General features: G+C 33.3%; 1 pseudogene; it reads left to right on the top strand.

The window, feature by feature from the left end:
* The window catches only part of LOC109091149, a 22,298-nt pseudogene extending 12,689 nt beyond the window's left edge, over positions 1–9,609 (top strand).
* Positions 9,610–10,646: the final 1,037 nt, after the last annotated feature.

Below are 10,646 nucleotides of genomic sequence, written 5' to 3'. Positions count from 1 at the left end.
TTTGTTATTATTATTTTTTTAAAAAGTATGTCTATAGACCTTTAAATAATTTTTATTTCAGTATTTATTATTTCAGTTAATTAGAAATTTGGCTTTGACAAGTAGCTGGAATAAAGCTAGTTTAAGTTTTTTTTTGTGAAATAAGTTTTACTTTATTTCACTTTATTTTACTTTATTTTTATAATTAAAATGTGTTTATGGTTCTAGTTTTAGACAACAATAATAACACTGGTTCTGCCTCTTTTTTCACTTGGATGTATCAGTAAATGCAGATTAATGTCTGTTATTTAAAGTTATGTTTATCTATCTATCTATCTATCTATCTATCTATCTATCTATCTATCTATCTATACCTATATATACACACACTGTATATATGTAAATAAAATAAATATTTTTGGAGCATGTTTTACAAGAAAATTATATTTCATGTTTAATTAAATGTTTTACTTCCGATTTCTTTGTATATATATTTGATATTTCATGAATAAGTGGTCTCAGAATAGTTGTAAAGAAGTGAAAGGAGCATAGAAAAAAGTATAAAATTAAAAAATATAATATGTACAAAGTTTAGAGGTGTGCAAGTCATATAAATAACTGTAGAACACCAAATACATAATGTACATGATAAGCAAAATTGCTATTAAGGCTTGCATGTATAGTATAGTAAGACTATAGTTTGTTTTGTGACGCTAGCGTACAGAGTTTTTTTTAATGTTTTTAGTTATTAAAAAAAACATTTATTAGGAAAGCTCAACAGAGATACTCCTTTACAAGCTGCTGACTGTGCTATAATCACTGTAACGCACGAGGTTTGTGGCTTTAACGCACAAACGTTTTCTCTCTGCAGGATAGTGTGTGGCTTTGGCGGCGCCTTCTTTGTGTATCTGTATGGAAAGATTACTCTGTTTGTGAAGAAGCAGAAAGCCACGAACAGCTTCCTCATGAAGAAGTAAGTGATTCTTACAGCAGAAGAGCTAATGATAAAGGTAAATTGTAAAATGTTTGTTTGAACAAGGAAAGCGTCATGAAAAACTGCTAGATGATAATGTAATTAGCTTTATTTGCTGTCTATGCTGTGCCTTCTCTTAAATAACCAGTCAAACGTGTCAGTGTTCATGCATCTAATCCTATTTGTTTTGTTTCTAGTTGTTTCTTATATTCTGCTTTGGTCTCTGTGCTGATTTCAACGCTTACTTTCCCTCTGGGCTTTGGGCAGTTCATGGCAGGACAGGTAACACACACACACACACACACACACACACACACACACACACACACACACTCTCTACAGAAAGCGTGCTGGTTTCCCAGTCTGCTAAATCCATAATGGTTAATATTCTTAATGAGAGAGACAGGTGACGTTCATTAATCATTTTTAACAACATACACTCGTCTAAAATAGAGAATGAAACTTCAATTCTCTCTCATACACTGACTCTGGTTCTCTCTAATTAATCAGTGATTGAAAGTGAGGCAATAAAATGCTCCATTAGCAGCGTATGCAGTCAAACACTACAATAGCATGCCTTATCTAAATAAAGTATATGCACAATTAACAGTGAAATGAAATGTGAAAGCCAAAGTCTTTCTAAAGCAATAATTCACCCTAAAATGAAAATCAGCTGTACATGTGTTCACCCTCAGGTCATCCAAGATTAGGATGAGTTTGTTTCTTCATCAGGTTTTGAGAAATGTAGCATTTAAACACTTGCTCAGCAGAATGGGTTGTTTGGACTCTCATTCTGACGGCACCCATTCACTGCAGAGCATCCATTGCTGAGACACTGATGCAGTGCTACATCTCTACAAACCTGATGAAGAAACAAACTCATATTGGATCACCTGAGGATCAGCACATTTTCAGCTAATGTTAATTTTTGGCTGTACTATTCTTTTAAATGAAAGTCTAAAGAAGTTTTTGGTTTATGTTATCATTTCCTCACCATTTATAGCTTACACAAAGGGAATCCTTGATTTCATTTTTTGATCATCGTACCTGGTCAAATCATGGCATCGTAGCAGACTTTGATAATGATGATCACCTAGCCGCCTGGAAACATCCGCAGGCTAACGTCTTCGTCATTCTCTCCATCTTCGTCATCATGAAGGTAAATAAACACACAGACACACAGTTTTGTCCTCAAACTGTAGCTAAAGTAACTAAACTCTTCTTTATTCAGAAATACGTTTGTTATAAAGACCTCATGTAATGCATAACTGTTTTTTCTTGCACTTTGCATATAATAAAATATTTGTGAATGTCTGACTTGTTTTTTTTGATGCACCATGCAATTGTGTGTATGCATACGTGTGTGTTGTGTGTGTGTGTGTGTTGTTTTAATGAGCATTACTCTTGTCTGTTATGTAGTTCTGGATGTCTGCTATTTCTATAACCCTTCCTATACCATGTGGTTCCTTCGTTCCCATTTTTGTCATTGGTATGTGTTTGTGTGTTTTCTCTAAAAATTATAGTTATTCTTTGGAGCATTTCCACCTTTTTAAGGTGTGTTCACACCAAGGATGATACTATAATGATAATTAAAACCCATATGCCATATGTTTTAAAAATCCTAAAAAATCTCTATATAGGGCAGTCCACACCACAACTATAACAATAACGACACAGTAGAATGATGTCATTGGAATGACTTTCAGAGTGATATTTTCCAGCAGATGAACAATAAAAAAAAAATAATGGCCAATCAGAAATCACTCAACTTTAATGAGCTGGAGCATTTTATAGGATATATATATTGCTACTTGCAGCTAATTCAGAAATCGGCATATTAGAATGATTTTGGAAGGATCATGTGACATGTTTTCATGTGATTAAATTTTAACATATGTTCATATAGAAACTTTGTAATAATATTCCACTGTTTTAACTGTATTTTTGTTCAAATGAATACAATCTTGGTGAACAGAAGTCCTTTTTTTAAAACTTTAACTCAATGACTCAAAAGTTATTCCAAACTTTTGATCTGCATTTTAAGTCATGATTCTTGGTGTGAACGGACCTTTAAAACAGTCATTTTTAATAGTATCTTTTCATATGATGACTCTCAAATTAAAGGGACATGCATACGTGTGTGTTTTAGGTGCTGCGTTTGGTTAAACTTTTGGTGGGTGAAAGGTTTGGCCACATTGTTTCCAGATGGATTTAACATGGATGGACATGTATACCATATAACGCCCGGAGTGTATGCTGTCGTAGGTGAGAAACTAGCCATCCATTACGCCTGAATACTGTCCCAAAATTAAGCCTTGACTTATTAAATAGTAACTCTTTCCTGTGTGTAGGAGCGGCAGCGTTAACGGCAGGAGTCACTCACACAATCTCAACTGGTGTGATCATGATGGAGTTGACGGGTCAGATAAATTATGCTCTGCCCATCCTGATCTCTGTGATTCTCTCCAACATGATCTCTCAGAGTCTTCAGCCGTCCATCTACGACAAAGTTATCCGCATTAAAAAACTGCCTTACCTGCCCATGCTCAGCTGGGGCCACCGCGAGTGAGTCTCTTCATCCATACATTTCATCTTTCCTTTTATTTCAAATTTCACTCATCCTATGCACCACCAAAACTTTTCTTAGCAGTGTATTTCAACCTATTTCCAGGGGTTTTGTAAACACTTTGGTTATGTTTTTAAAGTGTACATATTACTAAAAATAGCTAGTATACATTTGATAGCAGTTTAATCAGCATTCTCAGGTTTAACTCATTAAAATAAATATTGCAGCATGCACATTACAAGTACTTAACAAAAAGTGTTACAAAATGTAAAGGCAGTTAAATTTAATTTGATAAACTGAATGTGAGGCAAGGTGAATAGGACAAAAAAAAAAACAAATAGAAACAAATCTTACTATATAAGAAATACTTCCCCAGTGATTGTTTACATTAAGAACCATAAACATTTTTTGTAAATACAAGTTTTCTGAAATGTTATGTTTAAATTCGCAAATGAGGCATTATATAATTAAATATGCACTAATTTGCACTCATTTCCAGAAAATAAATCAGAATGTTGGATAAAGCCAGGTTCAGAATTCTTGTTTTATTTTGTTGACATATTAGAGTTAAAGGTTTTTATAGAGGGGATTTTGGATTTCTCTTTTTATCACTAAATGGATTTGAAAATTTTGTTTTAAGCAAGTGGAATTCAAATTTTAATTTTGTTTTTATGAATCAGAATTATTGTATAAGTGAGTGTGAATGATATATGAACAAACCCCACAGTAAAAACATTCAGAATATAGATGGGAATAAAACTCTAAGTTTTGGTGTATGTAAGTGCTGCTGAAGTGGAGGAAAAAACTCACTGCCTTTAAAAAATATGCATTTTTTCCACGTTTTTAGGAATAAAAAGCTCTATAAATCCATGTAACTGATATATGAACAAACCCCTCTATAAAAACCTTCAGAATATAGATAGGAATAAAACTCTAAGCTTTGGTGTATGTAAGTGCTGCTGAAGTGGAAAAAAATCTCTTTAAACTGAGATATGTATTGTAATCTACAGACCCAAATAGATAAAGCTGAGTAAAATAAACTCCTCCAAGTCTAGTTCTTTTTATCATCATTTTGGTGTTTTTTTGTTGTGCAATCAAAGTTTTGTACAATTGACCGCTTTTTTTTTTTTTTATTTTCCCTTTCCACAGTGCCCTTTTCTCTTTCTGTAGTAAGTATAATATTCCTGTGGGGGACTTTTATGTAAAAAAAGTTCGTTTATATAACACTGAACTCCACCTACCGAGACCATATCCAAGATCCTACGCTCATTATCTTAAAAAAAAACAAAAAAACATTCTGTAAGGAATTTCTTTGGTGAATTCCATTGGTTAAGTACACAGGTATAAACACTAGTTACTAACTAATTTTGTGTTGGATCTGGTTTTGTTATCATTATATGACAATGGCTTAACTTATAATTTTAATATTAGATAAATTCATGTAGACATTGCTACATGTAACCAAATTAATATTCATGAGACATGCTGTGCTGAAGGGACATATCAAATCAACATTACATTTTTATAAGAATTTTGTATTTTTTACTTACATTTGATTGTAATTAAAAATATTGTAATTATTTTTAAATGTTATTTATTTAATATCATTTATTATTTGCATGCATATATTTTATAATTATTTTTATAAATCAGCTAAAATATTTTTACTGTTTTGATAATTTTTAAACATCCCTGTAGAGCTGCTTTGAAACTGTGTGTATTGTCAAATGTGCTAAACAATTGAACATTACACGATTTGATGCCTAAGTTTTTAAAATCATGAAAACATGCTATTTTTTAAAAAATAAATTCCTTTCTTGAAACAAAAAGCTGTTTGAAATAGTATAATCTTTAAAACTCTAGACATGTAAAGTTCACACCAGGAATGCAGTTTTACTGCAAGCCAGCAGAAGAGCTCATTTTAATATGAAGTAAATGTGATGTGCATATCCTGATCTTTCTGTCTGATTTCATTGTGTCTCTCAGAGTCGATGCTCTTGCTGGGTTCAGTTGAGCGTGCTCAGTTACTGGCGCTCTTAAAGCAGCGATCACAACACCTGCGAAAGGAAAATGCGCCCACCATGCCTATCAGCTACAAGGTTCACTTCCAGGTCAGATGGTGAACATTTGACTATTATAATAAGAATAGCTGTTTTTGCAGTGCTTTCAGGGCAGTACTGCTTGAAATTCCTCTTCTTTTTTATTTTTCTGCAATTAATTCAGTCTGAACCACTTATGTAGGCCAACTTAACTTTGTATATATAACTACAAAAGTTTTTTTTTTTTTTTTTTATGTATTATTTTTACAATGTATGTAACTTTAACATTATTCTACTGCTGTAACCACTGCTTTGCATCACAAATATCTAGTTTTTTAAAACAGGTGTTGATTATGGATTTATATGTGTGTGTGTGTGGTGTGTGTGTTGTGTGTGTGTGTGTGTGTGTGTGTGTGTGTGTGTTGTAGACATCCACAGAAGAGTCTGCATCCACTTTTGCTGATCCCGCCTCCACTGAACCTCTCAAATCTGCTCTGAAGAAGCCATCTGTAGGTGAGAAAGATATTACAATATACGGGGAACTTCCATTTGATTTTTTTGGATTTTATTTTAATATAAAATTAAATTTAAGGTTTTTTTTCCTTAATTATTTATTTTTTATAGAATTTCTATAACTGGTTATGTGTATGTGAAAATGCAGATACTCCTTTGAGATATTTTTTATTATATATTATGTAATATTTTATTTTTGATGTTTGTTTTTTGTTTGTTATATTTTTTTATTGTTGAAAAATTATTAGATGTTGAGTTTAGTGCACATGATAAAAATCAGTGCCGTGCATGGACCTCATTAAACATTTTACAATAATTAAGCATTTTGCATGTTGAAAATAAAGTTCCCAATATTCTGATCTGTTTGGTTAATATGGAATTCACTGGATATTGCGTCTCAGAATAGTCTTTCATAACATCATGAAGTCTCATTACACATCGATGCTGTTTTTAATTAGTTTGAATGATAGCGAGATTAAAGTGAAGTTGTTGTAAAAATGGCATCCAAATGTTATCTTTCCAGAGCCAAAAAACAAGGTATGTTCTGACTGCCATACATAATATTTAATGCTAAGTCTACGCTTTGTTATACTGAGATGAACATCACGAACATCCAGAACTCAACACTGAACAAAAACTTCTATTCTAACTTAACACTGCGTTCAAGAAATAAACAGATATGTCTGTGAATAGCTACATTGCTCAGTGCTCTAAAAATACGTTGTAAAAGAAACCTTTGACACTCTCCAAAGCGCAAACACAAATACGCGCTGGATAGTTTGTCCAATCTGCAATTAAATGCTATAACTGCAACTTCAACTGAGATGCATAAATTACTTACTTCAACAGCACATGCATACATATGGTGGATGTATGAAACTTTTTCTGTCTCTCAGGTCTTTATGATTCTGGCCTGAGTTTGAAGAAGTTCTTTTGTTCACGTCCTGACATTGCGGCAATGGAGGTGAGACATCCAACACACACACACACACAGACACACAGACACACAGACACACACACACAGACACACGCACACACGCGCACGCACGCACACACACACACACACACACACACATTTATGTGCTCTAGAAATGTCCTGTGGTGTTGTTGAGGAAGCTTTTCTAGTGAACGTTTGGAAGTGTGCGCCTTTTTAATTTAGTTTTGTAATAATGCAAGTAAACTTGTAAGCATATGTATATATCTAGCATATGAAGAGATCTATGATTTCTGTGATGTAGAAAACATGGATAGAGTCAAGTCATAAAAATGGAATTGTAACAGAATTTAGTATATTTTGAATTAATAAATCAAAAGTAGGTATGTACAATTAATCAAATTGTGATATGGACTAGTGATGATGATAATAATAGTAATAAAATTAGTAAAACTTATTTTTTATGGATTATAACAGTTTTTCTTCATGCTGTGCAGCAATTTGTTTGCCAAAAAAAAAAAAATCATATGGTTAAATTTTTTTAAATGATTTAATTGTTAATGTTTTATGCCATCAATGTTTTTTGATTATGAGCTTTTATTAAATCATAAATCCATAGAAAATGATAAAAGAAAACATAATAAAAAAAAAATATTGTAAAACAAAAAGTTTATAAATTATTAAATTGTTAAAGTTTCATGAAAGTGCATTTTGATTATTAAAATGTAATTAAACTATTAAAATGGAAAACACAGAATCCTTAAAATTAGAAAAAAAAAATGGGGCAAAAAATAAAAAATTATGTTTTCAGCCTAAGAAATGTGTGCGTGTCTCCGTTTTTATCCAGGACAACCCAGATGCAGAGGATGATACGATACTTCAAGAGGTAAGGACATTTTAACACAGACACACACACTCTTACACACTCACACATGTGCACACACACCACACACACACGCACTCTAACAAACACACATGCACACACACACACACACACACACACACACACACACACACACACACACACACACACACACACACACACACACACTCACAAACACACATGCACACACTCACAAACACACATGCACACACACACACACACACACACACTCTCACAAACACACATGAACACACACACACACACACATGTACAGTATCTCTGGCTGTGAGTGCAGATCGAGGAGTGGGAGGAGCAACAGCTTGACGAGCAGGTGAACTTCAACAACTGCAAGATTGACCCCGCCCCCTTCCAGCTGGTGGAGCGCACTTCACTGCACAAGGTGAGTGTGTGTGTGTGTGTGTGTGTGTGTGTTTAGCTTTAGTCTGTGGTCAAAATAGTGACGTCATTATCATGATGATTTCTGAACGAGTCGAGTTTCTGGAGTTAATTTCAGTAAATGTGTTGTTAATGGTACAGTATGTCACATAAAACCTAAACTTTATTTGAGAAGAGGAAGAAACACGTGGTGTTCATTTATCATTAGTACCGTTTCCTCTCTGACAGACTCACACCATGTTTTCTGTGTTGAATCTGGATTACGCTTACGTCACCAGTATCGGACGACTTGTCGGAGTCGTTTCACTGAAAGAGGTGAGAGTTTCATCAATCACACAGAAATGACATTCAAGAGCTCCTTTATTGATGCTATGCTTCAACCTTGAACATCCATAGAACCTTTCCATTGCACAAAAGTTTCTTTGTAGCAGAAAAAAAGTTATAAAGATTATTAAAAGGTTCATCTTTTCTAGTTTGAAGCTAGTTCTAGTTCATTTGTAGTGCATTTTCTAAGATTGTAAACATTCTGTGAGATAAATATGTATTTTAAGGATCAGTAAATTCCATTTTATGCTAAATCAGGACATTTTTAAATACACTACTGTCAAGAATAACTGCTTTCATCATTAAGGTCTCATTAATTGATCATTAAGTGAGCGTAAAGACATTTATAATGTGACGTTAGATTTCTATTTTAAATAAATGCTGTTCTTCTGAACCGTCCTTTCATCTGGGAATCATGCAAAAAATAAAATGTATCACAGTTTCCCCAAAAATATTGTGCAGCACCACTGTGTTCAACATTGATAATAATCAGCAATGTCTCTTGAGCAGCAAATCATCATATTAGAATGATTTTCGGAAGATCATGTGGACCACGAAGACTGGAGTAATGATGCTGAAAATACAGCTGCGGCAGCACAGAGAAATAAATTACACTTTAACAGAGATTCAAACAGAATAACATCTGTTTTAAATTGCAATAATATTTTCTAATATTTAAACTGTATTTTTAATCAAAACAAAATAAAATGCGACAGCCTACGGTGAGCCGAAGAGGCTTCTTTTAAAAAAGTCACACGATGTGAACAAACCAAAATGTACCCCAAACTCTTCATTACTGGCTCTGGTGTAGTGTTGGAGTTGTGTAAAGCCATCGAGGGCTCCCTGCGGCGGGACGGCGTGAGGTTTCGTCCCATTTCCTGGACACTTTCCAGAGAACGAGGCCGTTCGAGGATCCCTGGACCGAGACCACCGCACTCCCGCACGTACTGGACCATTCCAGATCAGCGAAAACACCAGCAAGCGGCGAATGTTTACAGCTGAACCCTAAGAGCCCAACGCAGTTTTAAATAAGACACTTTCTGCTCTGGGTCTGTTTTTATCCGTGGATTCATGAGATCCACCCTCGTTCAAGTCTTTCTGCCCTCACTTCCTGCACTGATTCCATTTCCAGTTGTAAAAACAATATATAAAAGAAGTTTTTAGTGCAAATTGGTTCTGTTAGGGTTAGTGTGTGTGTAGTATTTATAAATAGCTGTGTGCAGAAATAATATGTGTGTGTTTGTTACAGCAATGGCCTAAAAAGTAAGGATTTTTTAGGACATTTCAGATTGGTTCTTTTGAATGGCAATGGCCATTACACGCAAGCCTTGTGCATTAAAGTTTTTGTTAATTTAGTTAATTTCATTTTTTATTTAATTTTATTTTAATTTTAAGGCAAACCATTTGAAGTCAGTCTGATTTTAAAAAATTTTTTTTTTAAATATTAATGTTTTCAACGAGAGAGAACAAAAAATACCTTTTCTTGAATAACATTTCTGGACGATACTGCATTTTTTTAAAATGTAGTTTGGTAGCAATGAATACTAATTGCAACATGACAAGAAGAAAAATTAATAAGCAGAAAAACAAGAGAGGAAAATGAAATCGAGTTCAATAATAACAACAATTCTGGGGGGGAATGTGCACGATTTATTAGTTTCTTGATCATCAGTCAAGAAAATTGAAATTTTGTTAAATAAATAAACAGAATAATAGTTTTATTAAAATTAGTATAATAGTAATATAAAGTATAATATTTGTATCAATTTTGGGGGACAATGTCCACTTTTCATTGGTTATTTGATCATAAATAAAGAAAAGCACAAATGCTGTTTACAACAAAATGCTGTTAAATTAATAAAGTATAATAATTACAGTAATATTGGAGATTTTTATGCTCTTTTTATTAATCAAGAGACTGAAATTCTGTTCTAAAAGGTTTGAACGGTTTTTTGAAGAGGTTAATTGGTGCTGTTTATATTTTACATGTATATGTTTGTATTGAATGTACAGTATAATTGTTTTTGCCATTTTTAAAT

Source organism: Cyprinus carpio, chromosome A15 (assembly GCF_018340385.1).
Source record: "Cyprinus carpio isolate SPL01 chromosome A15, ASM1834038v1, whole genome shotgun sequence".
Classification (NCBI taxonomy): Eukaryota; Metazoa; Chordata; class Actinopteri; order Cypriniformes; family Cyprinidae; genus Cyprinus; species Cyprinus carpio.
This window is presented reverse-complemented; position numbering and strand designations above follow the sequence as displayed.